The sequence below is a fragment of the Crocodylus siamensis genome, chromosome 5, assembly GCF_052110815.1.
Source record: "Crocodylus siamensis isolate JL-2025a chromosome 5, ASM5211081v1, whole genome shotgun sequence".
Taxonomy (NCBI): Eukaryota; Metazoa; Chordata; order Crocodylia; family Crocodylidae; genus Crocodylus; species Crocodylus siamensis.
The window spans coordinates 29,983,792-30,004,456 of NC_143399.1; the positions used below are offsets into that span (position 1 = coordinate 29,983,792).

General features: G+C 46.8%; 1 long non-coding RNA gene across 1 annotated transcript in view; it reads right to left on the reverse strand.

Moving 5' to 3' along the window:
- Positions 1–463: 463 nt before the first annotated feature.
- The window catches only part of LOC149863663 (uncharacterized), a 45,646-nt gene continuing 25,444 nt past the window's right edge, over positions 464–20,665 (reverse strand). Inside the window, exons 2-5 of the long non-coding RNA XR_016442526.1 lie at positions 13,387–13,467; positions 11,152–11,272; positions 3,762–3,827; positions 464–2,097 (exon numbers count right to left, since the gene is read on the reverse strand). This is a non-coding gene — a long non-coding RNA (uncharacterized LOC149863663). The remainder of the gene's footprint in view (positions 2,098–3,761; positions 3,828–11,151; positions 11,273–13,386; positions 13,468–20,665) is intronic.

The window sequence follows — 20,665 nt, forward strand, 5'->3', positions numbered from 1 at the left end:
CCCCAACTGGGCCAGCTCCACACTCTGTGATTGGGCCCATAAGTGAAGTGCGCCACCAATTTTAATCTAGAAAAAAGTGTGCCCCAGATATCAACAGTTTGGGGAACACTGTCCTACACTTTCTTATGTCCTCAAGATAAATTTCCTTTTTTCGTAAGTTGTTTCACATGTGGAATGTTTGCACTGCCTTTTGTCCCTTTATCACCCCACTGAGCACATTTTAATAAACTGAAATAAGTAATGATGGATGAATGACGCACCTAAAACCTTTACTTCTAGACTATCTATTCACATGCTTCTTGAAATAAAAACAGACAGAAAGTAATTAAACTGAGGACTAAACAACAGAGAGATCATTTTGTGGGGAGGGATTCTAAACAACTTCTCTTTATAAAACATGGACAGCATATTCCTATGACGCTTGGTTGATATTCAGAATGACTTTTTATTGAGTAGCAAAATTATTAGATGAGTAGAATCCTGTATACATAATAAGAGCACAATTTAAAACTGTCCCTGGGCTAATTTATGAAGTACTAAATCATTGGAAACATCTCTCCCTTTCTTAAAGAGGCACAAGGTTGTTTTTTCAGCTGGTTTTGTCTATTTTCATGCCTTACACATTGATCATTGCCTGGTACCAGTTAGCTAAATGCATAGGGGAAAATAACTAACTATCTGAGGGATGAAATGAAATTACACACACACACACACACACACACACACACACACACTTCCTTAGCATGCTTCATATTTTTTTTCTAAATAAATATTCTGAGAATTCCCTTTAACTAGTGCATAAGTCAATACTGAATAGAGTTCACAGAAACTAAGCAACTTGTACAAGAATATAATTAATGCAAAGCAGCTTTGTAAATAAATGTTTGTGACTGCTCTAGGTCATGGCTTGTAAATCAACCAGTAAAATGTTATTTTAAATATTTTACATATCCTCTGTGGGAGGTACAGAAAATGCAGAACATTTCCAATGCAATACTAAAATATGGCCATTCTGAGACTGCCATTTTTATTTATATGATTCTGTTTGTGAAAATATTACTGCTACTAAGTTCAAATAGGCAGATCACAAAGCACATTACAAAAGAGGCAAACGTAACTAACCCTGCCTTCTGTCTGACTTCAGACTAGCATGGTTAAGTACCTCTCTAGCCCCATTTTATTGATGGGACCTGAGGCACAGATGTGAAATGACACCCCATTGGGTGAAATGACACCCAATAACAGGACTATGCATAAAACCAATGGCCCCTGAGTCCATTTGGCATGCTGTCTCCAAGATTACCGTGTCTTCCATTGGGTTGGTCATCAGGATATTGCCTTATTCTAATAGGCTCTGATTTATGTATAGAAAAATGTTTTAAAGTTATAATTTAGTCCCAGAAATTTTCTCTGCGCCCATGGCAACCCTTTTCAGTTTCAGATTTCTCTAAAGGAAAATAATCTGAATCTGATGGACTAGTCTGGCAATAGCATTGTCAGACATAAGAGCAGGGGTTGGCAATGTTTTTGGACAGAGTACCAAAAACACCCACAACTTGTAAGATGTTAGTATGCCAGCAGGGAATGGTGGGGGAGCCACAAAGGGCTTGATACATGTTGTGGCAGCACAACCCTGGCTCCTTCCCTGCCATCCGCCCTGAGGTGTGCACACCAAGCAAAATGCTTTTGCATGCCATGCTCTGGCACTCATGCTGGGAGTGGCCTACCCTTGTATTAGAGAGTTCTTTAGTTTTTTAGTTTATGTCATTCAAGAGAAGCCAGACAAAAGATGTACCACCTTGCTAGGACCAACCAGGTGGGTTGGCTTGGTTAGTAAGACAAACACAGAGAAGTAGAAACACTTAAAATGTATCCTGGAACAGGAAAAAATCAAGGGCTTGTTGCTTGCTGATGGACAGCATAACATCCAGCTTTCCTGGAAGCTCTTGCTGGCATGTTAGTATTTGGATTGGGCAGGAGGAAAGATCTTCTGTTGCCATGCTTTTGTTATGTCCACTTTTGATGTACAGGGCAATTTCCAGCATTGTTGTGTGCCTACATCCTGGGACTTTTTGTAAATCAATCATTTCTAAAAAACTAAAAATAAACAAACACATTATAGTTATAGCTTGTAACTGTGCTTGGTGCTTTAATTTTTTTATATTATACTATAGAATGAAAATGCAGACCTGATGGTGCCCAATAGACCTGCCTTATTAATCAGTACAAATAGCTTAAGATTTCCCTCCCTTTTATATTTACCAGGATTTCAGCAGCCCTGCTCCTTAGCAAAGATTTTGTTAATATGCTCTTGTCCTTCATAAGGGCATACTGTCTTTCCCTGTCCATGCATCTTTGACAAGTGCTAAAACCCCAAAAGCAGCATGGTTTAAGATGGGGGGGGTGGTATAATTAGTTCAGTGCAGTTCTTATTTGCCTGTCACCTCCTAGAACTGGAAGGGATGGGGTGGGGGGGTGTATTTTATTCTTAAATTAGTGTTGACAATTACCAGGATAACTTGAGGTCCTTCAGATATGCTGTCAATAGGTAGTTGCCTGGCTATATGAAATTTTTCATATCTGTCAGCTAAAGTAGAGATCTGAATGCAAAATAAAGCTCTCAGAGATACCACTTGGATATTTAACACTCCCTGGAGGACATAAAGCAATGAAATATAAATACCGTATTGTCATTTGACACAGATAGTCTTGCTCCAATATTGTGTGTTATTTAAAAGAGAGTGTATCCATTTTCCTTAGACCAATGCATCAGGCCTAACTAGATGGGGCCTCTTGGTACAGTTCTTTCCTCTGCAATGCTATGGCACATGCACACTACACTCCTGGGGTAATAAGCCTGTTGCACTGTGTCTTGCACTCACTGCAAGCATTGTTGCAACAATGCATTGTAACACCTCCCCACAAATTCCTTGCATAAAACTCTTCCCCTTTAGAGCAGATGAATTATAGTGCTAGCAGCCAGAGGTAGTATCTCAGGTATTTGCTACACTCATACACACAGTTAATGTGGCAATATACTTGGACTGGGTGAGTACTTAGGGTCAGAAGGGGAATTTAGGATCTATGGGTATATTTGGTTTGGCCACGGACCAGGCAGTTAGAAAAGGTCCCAAAGCACAAACACCCCTCTATTTAAGTGAAAGTGAGGGTTTTATTTCACAGATTGGAGCAGTGGCTGGCAGGAAGAGAAATGTTCTCTCAGTCTTATGTTGAGAGAATTTGTTTTACCTTTATAGAACCTAAGTACTTCCAAACAGGAAAAACAATCTTATGACTATTCCCCCACGCTGCCCTGGGCTTATGTTAGCCCCCATTTAAATCCCCTACTTTAAGAGCATAATTATGCATCTGACCATTCTAACCTTACTCATAGGAACAAATTTAATTCAAAATAAGCTACATAACACTGATAAAATTTCTGTCAACACAACAGAAAAATGGGAACATTATTAAAGTTTGTACATATAAAAGTTTTCTAGCCCTGAACAAGCATGGGACAACTGTTATAAGCATTGGTAATATCCTCATGAATACCTCTGCTAAGTGGCATTAACGTAAAACACCAAATGGAATTTGACATGATAAGAGATTTAAAATTTAGACATGCACTTGCCACATCTAAAAGTATGCTGCAGAGAATGTATTTTTAAACCATATTTTTTAAAAACAGCCAATTCAATGCCTTATATTTTGAGTTTTAATTCCAATCAAGCTAATTTCAAGTCATCACAAACACATACCTGCCAGTAATGACGGTTGTTTAATTAGGTCCAGATAAAATAGCTCCAATTCTGTTTCTGATCCACCTGTCAAAGCAAATCAGTCTTTTACATGACTTTAAAAAAAACAAATTAGACTAGCTGATGACTTTTTGAATATTCAAGCAGACACACTAAAGATAAATCCCAACAGAACTTGTGAGTGAACAAAAGCCTGGAACGTGACCTCAAAGATGAAGAGATCTCGTTCTGCCAGAAGCAGATTTCCAAGCTTGGGGCTTCAGGATTATCAAGTCAAGGACAGGGCGCTAAAAAGAAGCAACTGAAAGGATAGCAGTATCTTCTACAGCTCAGGGCAAGGTAACAGCTCAGTGCTATGTAAAATTAAATACAAATAGCAGTGTTAAGGATCTAACTTAAAGCCCCACAGCCAGGTATTCAGAACATGCTACCCCTGGCTACATATGAAGGAAATCATAAACCGCTTGCATTAGTTACAATACAAGCAAACCAACATGAATATAACAGGGCTGATAACAACTGGAAGTTACACATTTCATACCTTTCCCTGACACATGAAATGGGTTGGTAATCGAAGTTCTGTTAGAAGGGAGCAGGTATCCACATCGAAGGATATCTCTTTTGGCACTTCGAAAGATAGTTAATCAAAACAAATCAGCATACAATTCCCACAGAATTAGCCATCAGTGATCTGACCCGGTTTTCAGTCCTGAGGACACTGAATTGATTTCAACAGGTGCAGGCTCCAATCACACAACCGAATGAGCAACATTTTGAAAATCTCCTTCAGAAATAACTTGAACAGAGCAAAAAATGTAAAAGAAAAATTCAAAATGTAATACAAAGAAGAGACCCTGGCAGCCAAAAGCCTGTAACTCACTGAAATTTCAGATCATACTATGCTCTTCTGAAGCAAGGATTCACCAATACTTCAGGGGGTAGGCAGATCTCTCGCTTGTCTGACATTTGCATCTATTCCACTGGGATGAGAGTGCTCTGTTTACACTTGTGCTCTGGCTCTTTATCAGAGAAGTTCTATTCAGGTTGGTTATTAGAGCACTAACTTCCCTTCAGTCAATTACATATATTATATTGGCAACTTTTGTGCCTTTTAGAAGGTGGATTCATTCATTTTGATTGATTTTCAATGCCTGAGTAAAGTGGTTTGTTCTTCTCTTTTGACTGGTATTTTAAGCATCCTCCTCATTTCCTTTTTAATTTGTTTAGATTGGTTCCAACTAAGCACTTTTTGATTTCCCTTTCTCAGCTTGGAGACCAATAGCTCAGGAGGCTAAATTATCTTCTCACCCTTTATAAGTGGCAGCTCCAGAACAGGGTGCAATAGCAACCGGAACAGCTCTCACTGTTACTGCCTTTTCCAGTGATAACCTCTAGGATTACTTCCTTCTAGAGATGAAGTCAATGGGAGTACTGCCATTTCACCCTAATCTCTTGTGTCACTCAGCAAAATAAGTAGGTACCAAATACAGAAATGTTTAAGTTACAGCATGGTCTTAAATAAGACCAGTCCAAGTGTAATTAATTAGCGCCCTAGGCGAACTGTGTACCTCGGCACCCCCACCACTTCCAATATAGAGGAAAATTAGGATAACATTGCCAGTGGTATGCTTCTGTCATATGTCCACTTGAGAGTTGAAAAGGTAGGAGTCATGATTCTAGTGATCTTTCCTGTGACATCTTTTCAGAGGTCTTTCTCCCCGTACTGAACCAAAGGTCTTAGATCAAGGTGGAGCCATAGCTGGCCAGGGCTGTTATTTAGAATGATGTTCTTGTTATTTTGTTCTGCATATAATTTTGGCATCCCCCCAAATTTTGGCACCCTTGGTGACCACATAGTTTGCCTAATGGTTGGACTGGCCCTCGTCTTAAGTAGGGACTACATTCTCTGCCCTGCCATGGGAAGCCTGTGCATTCACAAGTGATAAGGTGTTATATGTGTGCTAGTTTCTGAGTCCTATACTGTGCTGTGAAGAAGAAAGGGTGTAAGACTATCCTGATTACCCTTACCAAACAGTTCTACAGTTCTCTTTATTAAGAATGTGTTGTGTCCCACTCTGAGAAACTTTGCTTTCCATACCAGTAGGTGCATTATACCTGTGCTGTAAAAACTGAGATGGTCTTTTATGTAATTAGGTTTCAGATGAGGAATATCTAAAGATGGAACTGGAAACCAGGGAACAGAATACTGATATGATAATGTTCACACCTCTTGTTGCCAGGTGATAGGCTACAGCTACTGAAGTTGTTCATGCCTGAAGTTAGAGAAGCACAGAATGATGGGGTCCTGCCTTTTTCTTTTTGTACATCAGGCACAACTCTTGGCCAACTGGAGACTGAAAAAGGAGTTTCTGGCTGCTGTTTTAGCCAGATTTCCAAGTGTAATGCAGACTCAGTATGACACTTACATGGAATCATCTTGACACATTAATCTATTGTGGGTGACTGCAGTATATAAAAGATTTTCAAACTCCCCCTGGCAGTGATGCTGATGCGCCCTTCTGCATCAGCATCACCGCCAATTTGCCTGGGTCAATTTGGAGCTAGATGTTTCAGGCATTTTCTGTACTTCTACACCACAGTAGCTGGGTGATGGTATGGCTTTAAAAGAGAAGGCTAGACAGCCATACATACGTGCTATGACCAGAGCTGTACCTAGGGATGTGTGGGGACTGGGGCATACCAGCCTGTACGGGGCCCAGTGGGGGGAGGGGTAGCAAGCGGCATAGACGGAGGAAGAAAAAAAAATGGGGGGGCGAACGTGCATACGCATATGTGCCCCCACCATGGAAAGTGGGAGGAGGAGAAAAGGCCATAGTGGGGTGCAGCATTACCCAGTGCCGTGCTGTGCCGGCCCTGGCTGCCTCCCGGCCATGGACACACCAGTCCCAGCCCTGGCCCTAGCTGGCTCCTGGCCCTGGCTGCCTCCCTGCTCCAGCCCCAGCTGTGTGCCGCCCAGGGTGGGCTGAAAGCCAGGGGCCAGAACAGGGCCAGCCTCTACTGCACTGCCAAGCCGGAGGGCTCCGCGCCACCACACCTCCCTGATGCCATTCCTTCAAAAGCAGCAGGCACCGTCATGTGTGTTCTGCCGCTGGGAGGGCCAGGAATTGAGACACGTGGCACCATGCCACACTGCTTTCAAAGGAGCGGCAGTGAGGTGCGGAGCAGAGAGCAGCTTGCAGCTGCGGCCTGCTCGCCCATGCAAAGTTTGGGGTGCCACGTCCCTCCTCCCACTTGGCTGCCTGGTGCCGCGCCTCTGGAGGGGCCACTTGGCTCTGACTGTCCCACAACCCGGCCCGGCTGGGGCCCCCGCCAAGGAGAATTGGGCCTCGGCTGGACCTGTTGTGGGACAATTGTAGCCCAGGGGCTTGTCATGGGAGAGCTGGGAGGGGAGTGGAACTCCCCTTCCCACCCCCTTGGCTCCCCGCAGCACACGCAACAGCGGGAGCTGCCCACCCACACCTCCGGATGAGCTGCTGGGCTCTGACTGTCCTCATGTTCACAGTCATAGTGAATGGGGCCCTGGCTGGGCTGGGTCTTGGGACAATCCCTATAGTGTAGCAGGGAGGGGCCGGGGCAGGAGTGAATGATTTGCCCTTCATCTTCCCCACTCTCTCCTGCACTACGGAGGTCTTGACCTATCCCCCTTCCTCCCAGAAGCCCAGGGTGATAAAGAAGATTAAAAAAAACTTACCTGCCTGTGGCTGGGCCAGCTGTGGTGCTGGCTGAGAGTGCAAGGTAGCTGAGTGTGTCTGCCCCTCCCCACCACTGCAACAGCCCACATGAGGCCTAGGACTATGTCTGCTGCTGCCCTCCATTTGGGGGCACTGAGCCCTGTTAGCCTCCCCTTTCTGCTGCTGGCTGTAGCCAACAGTGCTCAGTGGCGGCGGGTGGTGGCTGCAGCGGGGCCTGTATGGCACTGTCCACAGGGCCCCACAAAGCATGGAGCTCGGGGCAGTCACCCTGATTCACCCCCACTAGGGATGGCCCTGGCTATGACCATACAACTGACTTTTAATACATCAAAAAACTATACTAACATAACATAGGTATTGACAGAAGGAAAATCATCCTACTTATTGGACTTCATTTCCCCTGAAGTTGACTCACTGAAACCTGGTGGGATTCAACCCATGACTGGGTAGTAAACATCAAGGGCTACAGACTTTTTAGGTGGGATAGAACAGGGAGGAAAGGTGGGGTGAGGCACTCTACATCAAAGAGCAATACACATCCTCAACGAACAGCGCGGGATCAGAGGAGGGGCAGACTGAAGTGCTCTGGGTTAGAATACAAGGGGGTCGGGAGGAAAGGGATTTAACGGTGGGTGTCTACTATCGACCACCCAACCAGGGGGAAGAGATGGACCAGGAATTCTCAGGTTAGCTTGCGGAGGCAGTTAGGTCAAGGGACGTGGTCATCAAGGGTGACCTAAACTACCCGGACATCTGCTGGGAGGTGCAGTCTGACTGCTCACGTAGGTTCCTGGCCAAGATCCAGGACCTCCACCTAACCCAGGAGGTGCACAGTCCCACCAGGGGAAATGCCTTGCTGGACCTAGTTCTGGCCACAGGCGATGGCTTGGTGACGGAACTGCGGGTTCTCGACCACCTGGGCAATAGCGATCATCACCTACTGGAATTCACCATCCAGCACAGGGTGTCAAAGGCCTGCAGTAAGGCAGCAGCCTTTGATTTTAGGAGGGCTGACTTCAATGAGTTAAGGAGATTAGTCGGGGAGGCACTGAGGTCCTGGAGGGTAGGGGAGTTGGGAGTCCAAGACGAGTGGTCATTTCTTAAGGAGACTATCCTCTGAGCCCAAAGGGTGACAGTCCCAACATGAGTCAAAGAGGGCAAGAGTGCTCAAAAGCCCCCATGGCTCACCAAAGGCATTCAGGAATGTCTGAAAGCTAAAAAGGAGGCATACACCCAATGGAAGTGAGGGCCCATCACCAAGGAGGATTATATTTCTCAAGACTGTACAGGGGGCTGTAAGGAAGGCTAAGGTGGAGACAGAAGTAGGACTAACAATCAGGAACAAAGATAACAAGAAGTCCTTTTTTAAATACATAGGGAGTAAAAAGAAAGCACTGGGTAACCGTGCTGGACACACTTGGCAATAAATAGTGGTTGAACCAGACAATAAAGCTGACCTCTTTAACAAATTCTTTGCCTCCATTTTTCTGAGCAGGGACCAGGACATCCCCAACACCGGGATTCTGGACAGACTCAACAGAGGCATAGCCAGGCCTAGGGTCAGAGAGGACCTAGTTAGGGAACTTCTGGTGGGGCTGGACGTGTTCAAATCAACAGGTCCAGATGATCTCCATCCCAGGGTCCTGAGGGAATTGGCAGAAGTCATTGCAGGACCCTTGGCACAGCTTTATGAGCATTCATGGTGCTCTGGCCAGGTGCCAGAGGACATGAAAAGGGCCAATGTGGTCCCTGTTTTCAAAAAGGAGAGGAAGGAGGACCCAGGAAACTATAGGCCTGTTAGTCTTACTGCATTTCTGGGGAAGCTCTTTGAGAAAATTATCCAGGAGCACATCTGCGAGGGACCAGCGGGGGAGATTATGCATAGCGGTAACCAACATGGGTGCATTAGGGGCAGGTCCTGTCAGACCAACCTGGTGGCCTTCTATGACCAGGTCACAAAATCCTTGGATGCAGGTGTCACAGTGGACATAGTCTTTCTGGACTTTAGGAAGGCCTTCAACATACTATCACCCCATTCTCATAAAAAAATTAGGCAACTGTGGCGTCGATGCCTACACAGTCAGATGGGTTCCAAATTGCCTGGAGAGCTGCACCCAGAGAGTGGTGGTGGATGGGTCATTTTTGACCCAGAGAGACGTTGGCAGCAGGGTCTCCCAGGGCTTGGTCCTTGAGCCTGCACTGTTTAACATCTTCATCAGTGACTTGGATGAGGGGGTGAAAAGCACCTTGTTCAAATTTGTGGATGACACTAAGATATGGGGAGAGGTGGGCACGCCTCAACTAGGTATGGACAGGTTACAGGGGTGGGTGGATGAGAATAGGATGGGATTCAGTACTGAAAAGTGCAAGCTACTGCATCTAGGGAGAAAGAACCAGCATCATACCTACAGGCTGGGGAACTCCCTTCTCCTCAGCACAGAGGCAGAAAGGGATCTTGAATTCATTATTGATTCCAAGATGAACATGGGCCGCCAATGTGAGGATGCAGTCAGTAAGGCTAACCTCACCTTGTCCTGCATCCAGAGATGCAGCACAAGCAGGTCAAAGGAGGTGATCCTCCCCCTCTATGCGACATTGGTCAGGTCGCAGCTAGAGTACTGCATCCAGTTCTGGCCACCGCACTTCAAGAGGGATGTGGACAGCATTGAGAGAGTCCAAAGGAGGGCCACTCACATGGTCAGGGGGCTGCAGGGCAGGCCCTACAAGGAGAGGCGATGGGACCTGAACCTGTACAGTCTCTACAAGACAAGGCTGAGAGGGATCTGGTGGCCATCTATAAACTTACCAGGGGAGACCAGCGGGGAACGGGAGAGTTCCCCCGAGAACTACCAGGAGTAACTAGGAATAAAGGCCACAAGTTAACTGAGAGTAGGTTCAGGCTAGACATCAGGAGGCAGTACTTCACAGTCAGTACAGCTAGGATCTGGAACCAGCTCCTAAGGGAAGTGGTTTCATAGTTTCTAGGGTCGGAAGAGACCTGAGTAGATCATCTAGTCTGACCCCCTGCCATGGCAGGAAAGATTACTGGGGTCAAACGACCCCAGCAAGGTGTTCATCTAACCTCCTCTTAAAGACCCCCAGGGTAGGAGCCAGCACCACTTCTCTTGGAAGTTGGTTCCAGATCCTAGCCGCCCTGATCATGAAGTAGTGCCTCCTGATATTCAGCCTAAATCTACCCTCTACCAGCTTGTGACCGTTATTCCTGGTCACTCCTGGCAGTGCACGGGGGAACAGGGACTTCCCCAATGCCTGCTGGTCCCCCCTGACTAGTTTATAACAGGCCACTAGATCCCCCCTCAGCCTTCTCTTTTCGAGGCTGAACAGGTTCAGGTCCCGTAGCCTCTCCTCATAGGGCCTGCCCTGCTGCCTCCTGATCATGCGAGTGCCCCCTGATCATGGTGCTTGCTCCTACCTTGGGGGTCTTCAAAAGGAGGCTAGATAATCACCTAGCCGGGGTCACTTGACCCCAGCACTCTTTCCTGCCCATGGCAGGGGTTCAGATATGATAATCTCCTCAGGTCCCTTCTGACCCTACCAACTATGAAACTATGAAACTAAACCATGGAAAGCTCTAAGTAAGGAGAAGATGTTCATTATAACCAGGGATCTGGGTTTTCTGTTTCCCATAGAAAAACAGAGTAAACTGTGGTTTCTACCTTTTACCAGAGGCAAACGCAGAGTTCTCATTATGCCAGAGAAACCCGCAGATGAACCCTCTTCAGACAGTTTTGCGATGAGCCCTCTTCAGGCTGGCAGAGTTTTGCAGGCTGCAGGGAGCTGGGAGGGAGTGAGAGAAGGGTGGTCTGTTAGGGGGAACCATGTGCATGTATATGCACATGGCTACCAGGCAACCTGTAGAGCAGCTCCTGCAAGTAAGCTGGCGGGGGGAGGGGGGCAGGGAACTGAGGCCCCCATACGGAAGAAGGGAGTTGAGTAGGGCTGGGGCTACTGCCCAGCTGGGCAGTGCCTGGGGCTTGAGGCCCAGGGCCACAATGTGCAGCTGCAAGTCCCCACTGGGAGCAAGCCGGAGCCATGGGAAACTTGTCCAAGGGGTGAGGATAGCGGGCCTGTGCACATGGTGGGGGCAAGCTACCTACTGTGGGCTCAGGCGGGAGGGAGCTACTCCCCACTTCTACTTGCACTCCAGGGGGGCCAGGGCAACCTGTGCCCCCCAAATCTGTGTGCAGGGTGGGGCAAGTCCTCACTTCAGGCTCATGCTCCCCACCCTGCTGCCCTCCCCCAGAGCTTCTGCAGCCCAGCACATGTGACCAGCGCTGCAAGGAACAGCAGAGCCAGACAGGAAGCTGCCTGCAGCTGCGAGCACCACACTGCCTGTGTCCCCCACACACAACCCCACATTGCTGCCCCTGCTGTAGCCACACAAGAAGGGGATGCCTCGCCAGGGCATCACGGAGACCAACGCAGCAAGCAACTTCCTGCTCAGCTCCACTGTTCTTTGCAGCGCCGGTTGCAAACACTGGTCTGCAGAGGCACCAGAGAAGGGCAGCGTGATAGGACCCCACAGCAGGCAATGCACTGCCTTCTTTATGCGCAGATCTGGGATGCACACATCCCCCTGCACTCTGGGAGTGCGTGCAGCAGTGTGGAGCCAGCCCTCCCTACCCGAGCCCACAGCAAGCAGGTAGCGGTGTGGGGGGAGCCAGGCTCTGCTCTTCTGCAGCAGTCACCACCTTCTGCCAGGGGCAGAGGGCTACAGACCCAGGTCCCTGGCCCCATAGCCCTGGCAGCTGGGAGCCCTCTCTGGCAGGGCTGGTGGAGGAGGAGCTGTGGGTGGGGGGCAGGGGGCACCAGCAGGGCTGGGGGGAGTTGTGGAGGGGAGTCTGTGGAACCACACGGGAGTGCAGACCACAGGTTGAAAACTACTGTACATCATTCCTTGCTGTTAGGTGGTGTAGTAATATATTCATACTAACAGCCTACATTTTATGGAGTTCCCTGTCTTTTAGACAATCTGTGCACCTATACACGTACACTGAGGCTGCTCTGATGTGTTGCAATTACAGTGTGTCAAAGCAGACTCGATTAATTGAGTCTGCTGGAGCATGGTAATTACTGCACTCCAGCAGGCTCCAGCATCACATGTATGCACTGAAAAATGGTGGGGGGGGTGCATTTTGTTGAACAAGTTTTATTTAAAGTTCCCCCGCTGCCATTTTTTCAGCACAAGGATGCTGATACATGTGACACTCTGGGTGCTTTAATTAGAGCAGATCTCAGAGCTGTTGTAATTAAAGCACACAGGATCACACCCTAGAGGAATTCATACCGTTAACAAGAAAATAAGTACTGTACCTTTTTCATTAGCTATTCAAGGTGATGCATGTCTATGTAAAATGGCACACATCTTGTGGGTCTTGTATTCTAATGCTATTAACTCAAAGGCTGAATTAAATAGAGAAAGGTTAATGCAAGGTTTCAGTCATGATTGCAATGACCATGATGAAGCAAAGGGGCAGAGAGATGGCAGCATTAACAATTAAACTCCCTCAACACATTCTTTTATCCCTCCTGTCATAATGTAGTGAAATGCCATGGTTAATCAGATCACACTCACTACTAAGACATTGTGTTTCCCTTTTGGGATAATCTACAAGATGATTGTGTTTTGCTATCAATCCATAATAAAGCTGGAGTATTTTAGGTGTGAGGCAAATTAATATTTTTAATTTTTTATAAATTAAGAAATTATTCATATATTTCCTGGTAAATGTTCACCTGACACATGGCTTTCAAAATACATAAAATATAACTAATTCATCACCTTCCCTCAAACATGCACTTAACTGTTCAATAGGAATTTACATCTAGACCCAAGTGCACTGCTGTACTATTCTAGAATTTTGGGTATATGCTGGAAGCGCTCCGCTTACCTCGTTAAATGTCAAAAGCCTGTCCGGCACTTCCTCAGAGTCAGCCACGTCCTCTTACATCAGCTCTTGATTCATAATGTTCTGTTAAAATATAAACAAACGTCTCAGCATTTGAAGTTCTCACTGAATAGCACAGGGGACCCAGCATCTTTTAGCATTTGGCCTCTTCAACATACCTGTAAAATTCAAATACAAAATATTTATAATGCCAGTACATGTCTGGTGGAATAAAATCAGGAACAAATTAACTTATAAACAGCCTATAAATTAACCTATAAACAGTTCATTGCTATGGACAGCACTGATGTCCTGATTTAGAATATCAAGACAAGGCTGAACTACTGCTTAAGAGAGGGATGGTCAAATGATTAAGGACACTGGCCCAGGACTTGAGAGACTGAGGTTCAAGTTCGTGCTCTATTCATTCCTGTGTGACCTTAGGCTAGCCAGTTGGCCTACCTCTGTAGAAGTAGAATACCTCTGGGTCCTGTGAAGGCATATGTGTTGTAAAGTGTGGCAATCAAACATTACTATAATGGAGATCATAGGTAGTTATTTAGGCCCTTGTCACATATTACACTTAAGGCATGATTAACCAGTCAATCATGCCCTAAGTTGTGACCCACACATTCAATCAATGTAGCCAAGTGCCCCCGCCATGGCTGTGAGCCCCATCAGATGCAAGTGTTTAGCCATGAAAGTGCATAGAGCACCCCTCTCAACTGTAGGCTCCCAGCCATGGGAGCCTGCTACTGGCCAGTGCAGGGGAATCCCAGGATCATGATCCCAAGCTCCCCTGACACTAGCAGTAAAGCATGATTGGATCTAATGCTGGATCCCACAATCACACCTCCTGCCATGCATGTGTGGTATAACAAGAGACACAATTGTATGGATTGTGTATCTGATCCTATTATGCTTTTACTCGAACATCCAACTACCATAATGTCTTAGCTTCCTACAAAACATATTCGAAGACATAGCTCTTGCCCCCAAAGAATACAGTTTAGAGACAAGAGCAGATGAAGTCTAGGTTTCATAGATTTCATAGACATTAAGGCTGGAAGGGACCTCAGAAGATAATCGAGTCCAGCTCCCTGCCCCAGGGGCAGGAAGTCAGCTGGGATCACAGGATCCCAGCAAGATAAGCATCCAATTTGCTCTTGAAGGTGTTCAATGTAGGTGCTTGCACCACCTCCGATGGCAGGCCGTTCCAGACCTTGGGGGCTCGGACAGTAAAGAAATTCTTCCTTATGTCCAGCCTGAAACGGTCTTGCAGGAGTTTATAATTGTTCGACCTCATCATCCCTTGGGTCACTTTGGTGAACAAATGTTCCCCCAGAAACTGGTGGTCACCCCTGATAAACTTATAGGTGGCCATGAGATTGCCCCTGAGCCTGCACTTTTCCAGGCTACAGAGCCCCATAGCTCTCAGCCTGTCATCATAAGGTCTAGTTTCCTGACTTCTGATCATGTGCGTGGCTCTCCTCTGCACTCTCTCAAGCTTCTCCACATCCTTTTTGAATTGTGGGGCCCAAAACTGGACCCAGTAATCCAGCTGCGGCCTCCCCTAGGCTGAGTAAAAGGGGAGACTGACGTCCTGGCATTTGCTTGAGAAGCATCTATGGATGCAAGCCAGTGTTTTGCTTGCTTTACTAGCTGCAGCATCGCATTGAAGGCTAATGTTCATCTTGTGGTCAATGATGACCTCCAAGTCTCTTTTTTCCGTAGTGCTAGCCAGCGTAGCACTGCCAAGCCTATAAGGATGCTGCAGGTTTTTCCTCCCAGGGTGGAGAACCTTGCATTTTTCAGTGTCAAACACCATCAGGTTCTCATCTGTCCACTTGCTGAGCCTGTCCAGGTCAGCCTGGATTGCTCTCCTGTCTTCAGGTGTGGATGCTCTGCCCCAGAGTTTAGTGTCATCAGCGAACTTGGCCAGTCTGCTTCTGACTCCAATGTCCACATCATAAATGACGATGTTGAACAATATGGGTCCAAGGACAGAGCCTTGGGGGATGCCGCTGGTCACAGGGCACCATGATGATTGACTTCCATCAATTACCACCCTCTGGGTCTGACCATGGAGCCAATTTCCCAGCCAGCGGATCGTGGTGGATGCAGGGCCACAGTTGGCCAGTTTCGGCAAGAGGTGATTATGGGATACCAGATCGAAGGCTTTTTTGAAGTCAATATATATCACATCAATCTCTTCCCCCTTGTCCAGGTGATAGGTCACCTGGTCATAAAAGGAAATGAGATTGGTCAAGCAAGACCTAACCACAACAAACCCATGCTGGCTATCCTTCAGGATGTTGTCATCGGCCAGTCCATTAAGGATGGCCTCTTTAATAAACTTTTCTAAGACCTTCCCCAGGATAGAGGTCAGGCTGATGGGCCTGTAGTTTGCTGGATCCACTTTCCTCCCTTTCTTGATGAAAGGCACCACATTGCGCTTCTTCCAGTCTTTGGGACTTCACCAGAGTGCCAGGAGTTCTCAAAGATCTGTGCCAGGGGCTGGGCTATGATGCTTACCAGCTCCTTGAGTACTCTGGGGTGTAGACTGTCAGGGCCAGCTGACTTAAAAGTATCCAGCCTCTCAAGGTGTTCCTTCATGAGGTCAGCATTGATGGAGGGCAGCGAATCTTCCTCACCTGGACCTCCCTGTCCTGTAGTAGGCATGGGCATCCCACGAGACTGATGAAAGACTGATGCAAAGTACCCATTTAAAAGGTTGGCTTTTTCCTGGGCGTCAGTTGTCAGTTGTCCCATCTGGTTCAGCAGGAGTCCAATTTTGCCCTTGCTTTTCCTCCAGCTTCCCACATACTTGAAAAAGAACTTTTTATTGTCCTTGAGGCTCAAAGCTAGTTGGAGTTCAGTTGCATCCTTGGCTTTCCTGGTTTGCTCCCTGCAGGACCGGACCAGTGCAGAATAATCCTCCTTAGAGGTGAATCCTATCCTCCATCCTTTGTAGGCCTTTCTTTTTAGTCTCAGGAGGTCTGCAAGATCCCTGGAGAGCAGTGCGGCTGTTGTGCCCTCTTGCTGCCTTTTCTCCAAGATGGAATAGAATTAGCTTGGGCATTGAGGATCGCCTTCCTTGAGAAGCAACCACTCTTCCTGAACTCCCCTCCCCCTCAGGCTGTGGTCCCTTAGGGCCTCACTGACAAGCCTCCTGAGCTTGTCAAAGTCAGCTTTCCTGAAGTCAAGGACTTCAGTGTTGCTGACTGACTTGCCAGCTTTACGGCAGATGGTGAAGGTGATCAGCCACTGTCACCCAGCTTCCCACCAATCACTAGGTCACTGATTAGATTGTGCGGGTCCTGTGTCTGCACTCCTGGTGGTTGTTTGGGAGTGAAACCCCGGGCGGCAGTTGCCAGTACCAGGTTGAGCAGCACTTTACCTCCTGTTGGCCCATAGACTTCTTGAGTCGGGTAGAGGTCATCCATGCATGATAAGAAGCTTTGCGACCGCTTGGATTTTGCTGAGTGATCTTCCCATGAGATGTCTGGGTAGTTGAAGTCACCCATGACAGCCATGGTTCTGGAAAATGCAGCCTCAGCCAGTTCCCAGGTGAACTCCTGGTCAAGCTCTTGACTTTGGATGGGAGGTCTGTAGTAGACTCCCACCGTTGTGTCCCCCTGTGTTCCCCACAGATTTTAACACAGAGGGTCTCCAGTCTTCCACCCTGGTCACCAATATCAGCTTACAGGGATGTGTACCTTTCCTTAACATAGAGAGCTACACCCCTGCCCCTTTTATCTACACGATCTCTCCTGTACAGGGTATAGCCATCTATACCTGTGGTCCAGTCATGGGTGGAGTCTCATCAGGTCTCCATTGTCCCTATGACATCGTAATTATTTGTGTTAAGCAGGAAGATGAGTTCCTCCTGCTTATTCCCCAAGCTCCTGGCATTTGTGTACAGGCAGGCAAGTGTCCCCTTGGGGGCTCTTGCTTTGCCCACAGATTGTACCAGGGCTGGGGCAGGGGTGGGCTCCCTTAAGTGCCTTGGCCTGCTTGCTTTGCAAGTGTTGCTCAGTGGGCCAGTAGTGGCGGTAGTCCCCCTGTCCCCCAGCGGGCTTAGTTTAAAGCCCGATGGAGCCAGTCAGCCAGTCTGGCTGAGAAGAGCCTCCTCCCCAGAGGAGAGAGGTGGAGGCCATCCCTACCCAGCAGCTTGCTGCCTCTCTCACCAAATAGCAGGCTGTGGTCATGGAAGTCAAAGCCTTCCTGATGACACCAGTGCTGCAGTCTTTGGTTAAGTACCTGGATCCTCCTCTCCCTCCTCAGCCCATACCCCGAGACCAGGAAGATCGAAGAAAACACCACCTGTGCCCCTAGACCCTTTAGCCCCACTCCCAAATTCCTGTAACACCTCATGACCTGGCTGGGAGTGCTCCAAGCCATGTCACTGGTGCCCACATGAATAAGGAGCATGGGATAGTGGTCTGTGGGTTGGAGAAGCTTAGGGATTTTCTCTGCAATGTCTCAGATGCAGGCCCCTGGGAAGCAGCAGACTAAGGGGTCAGGGCAGCAGATTTCCCCCTCAGTCCCCCTCAGGATGGAGTCCCCCACAACAAACACTTTGTGTTTTGTCTTGCGGAGAGCAGGGGTGGGAGCTACAGTTGAGCCTGTGTTGCCTGTGGGGGATGGCAACTTAACAGGCTCTGCTGGGGCTGCAAGAGGTTTGTATCTGTTGTTGAGCTCCAGAGGGGCAGAGGCCTTGGTGCGGTGGGCCTTGAGGCCCTTGACCAGCTTGGTCCATCCCCTTGACTGGATAGAATGGGAGGTCCCGGAGTCCTCCCTTGTCCTGGAGGGAGACCGTGGTCTACCCTCCAGCTCCTAGGGGAGAAGGGCATGGAAGTAGGAGTCTATCTCCTGCTTGCAGTACCTGATGGCACGCAGTCTCTGGACCATGGCCTGGAGCTCCCACAGCTGGTGTGCCAGAGACCCCAAAAGGGAGCAGATCCCACAAGAGGAGGTGGCCATGCTTCCGGGCCCCAGAGCCTGAAAAAGTGGCAGGCAGCCCCCACAGCTGAGAGCCAGGGGTTCTGTCTGCATGGAGCCTGGAACCATGGGTTCCATCTAGGCGGCCATCTCTGAGGTGCCAGGGGGGAGCCGCAAACCCCGAGGGGACCCTCAGGGTGCGGCGACAGCCCATCCACGGCATGCCGCTGGTAGGCGGACTGGGCCTGAGTCTACCTACCCTAGCGGGGCTCACAGGCAAGGCCTTGGGCCCTCCCATGCACCTTCCTGCACAAACTCTGTGCTAACTCATGCACCGGCAGAGAAGCGCGTCCATTTGTGCAGCCTGTTTGCACAGCCTGGTCATGCAGCTCTGGTTGCATGACTCTCTAGGGGGCTGGGCGAAGTAGGGGCCTGGGTAGGGCTAGACCCGGCCTGGGGTCAGGCCGCCTCCTCCCACTCTCTGTGGGTTAACCCCCTCCCACTACGGGCCCTGCTTACCTCCGCCTGTGCTGGGGGTCAGCAGGGGGCTCTGTGGCTGCTGGGGGGGTCTCTGGGGGGCTTCGGGGGAGCAGGGGCGCAGCAGGCTTTCACCTGCACATCTCTCGCCTCTCCCAGAGCCTAACTGAGGCTTTTTGCTGTTGGGTCTAGGTGAACGGAAAGTAACAAAAAGCCTCCTGAAATCTGTCAATATTTGATAATGCTGGCACCAAGTCGTTAAAATGCCTCCAGATTATTAAAGTTTTTGTAAGAAAATTGATTTTCTGGGTTGTCTTCACCCACTAAAATATAGCCATTCCAAAAGAGCTATGTGTAGAACAAACAGTATAATGATAATTACGAAGCACCTTCTTTTAAAATATGTTCAACAGTGTAATTTCATTTTACACTGCGCTATTGGAGGTCTCACTGCTTGACATTATTTTAATTATGATGCAATTGAACATAAAAAGTATTTTTGGATTACCTAGATATGTGTCACACACTTGTTATTCACATGGGTACAAATACAAGGTTCCTCCCTTGAATTCACTAAATGAGTAGAAGTTGCAACATTAAAAAATAGTATATGCACCACAAGTATCTAGTAACATAGATTACCAAGTATACCATTTTCTTTACTAAACATACCATATTTTTGTGACATGTTTATACTGATATTAACTTAAGAAAATAATTTAGAAAACAGTTAATGAAATGTTTTAGTCACGATTTCAATGATCATGACCTACCAAAGGGCCAAAAGAAATAGGAATTTTGTAATTTAAAAATATCAAACTTTTATTTATCCTGGTTGCCAGAACAGAAGGAAATGCCACCATTAATTATATCCCACACTGATTACTAAGAAATTGTCATGTATTCCTTTGATGATGCAAGATGGTTGTTATGGCAATGAGATGCTACTAAAAATTCTTTTAAAGACTTAATTAGGTCATTTGTTTAATTTGTTAGCTTCTTTTCATTTCTTTCTTTCTCGTGTGTGTATGTGTGTGTTTAGTTAGGGTTTTGTGTTTTTTTAGTATTTAGGAGGATTTAAAAAAATAGACTTCTGCTATTCAAAAAACCCTTCTGGATATTTTCCCCTACCATTTAATGTTTTCAGATATTGACTGCTAACAATGTTAACCACAGCACCAAATACTTGAAGATATAGCACTGAAAGTTCCTGCAGTTGTTATGTACTCTGAGCTAAAATCTGATCAGCTGAATATGTACATTGGGGTAAAGCAGTATAATGCCATTGAAATCCTTACTTACATCTATCTAACATGTAGCAGAATCCAGGTCTGCTTGTTCATAGAGGCATGTTACTATAAAATAATGTATGGAATGCCTGCTGAATATTCTGTTTTATTCATGGAGTTAATTTTGAACTTCTTGTTTTAATTGCTTATCAGTTTCATAAGCATAATTCCCATGATTTAACCTGCTTTCTTAGGTTCTGCTACCTTTCCATATAGAACTTAATATTTTTCACCAATTTTTACTGTTTAAAATGTATATGTATGTAAATTATTATTCATCTGAGTCTTTCACATCAGAGGTACAGTATAAATACTGAATCAAAGTGGAAAACATCGTGTCTGTTTTAACTTGACTTGATTATACCTAAATATAACATATAAATTAGCATTTTCATCTATTTTTAGTTGTCTTCATTGTATTATATTGTGCAGTTGTTAAAAATGTATAAAAATAAAATAATAAATAAAGCCAGCTATCTTCATATGTCTTCATGCTAAAAACAGTGAGACATCTTAAATCATTACTTAAAGGGTTTATGGAGGTATGGGAGTAGGGAATCAGTACTGATAGT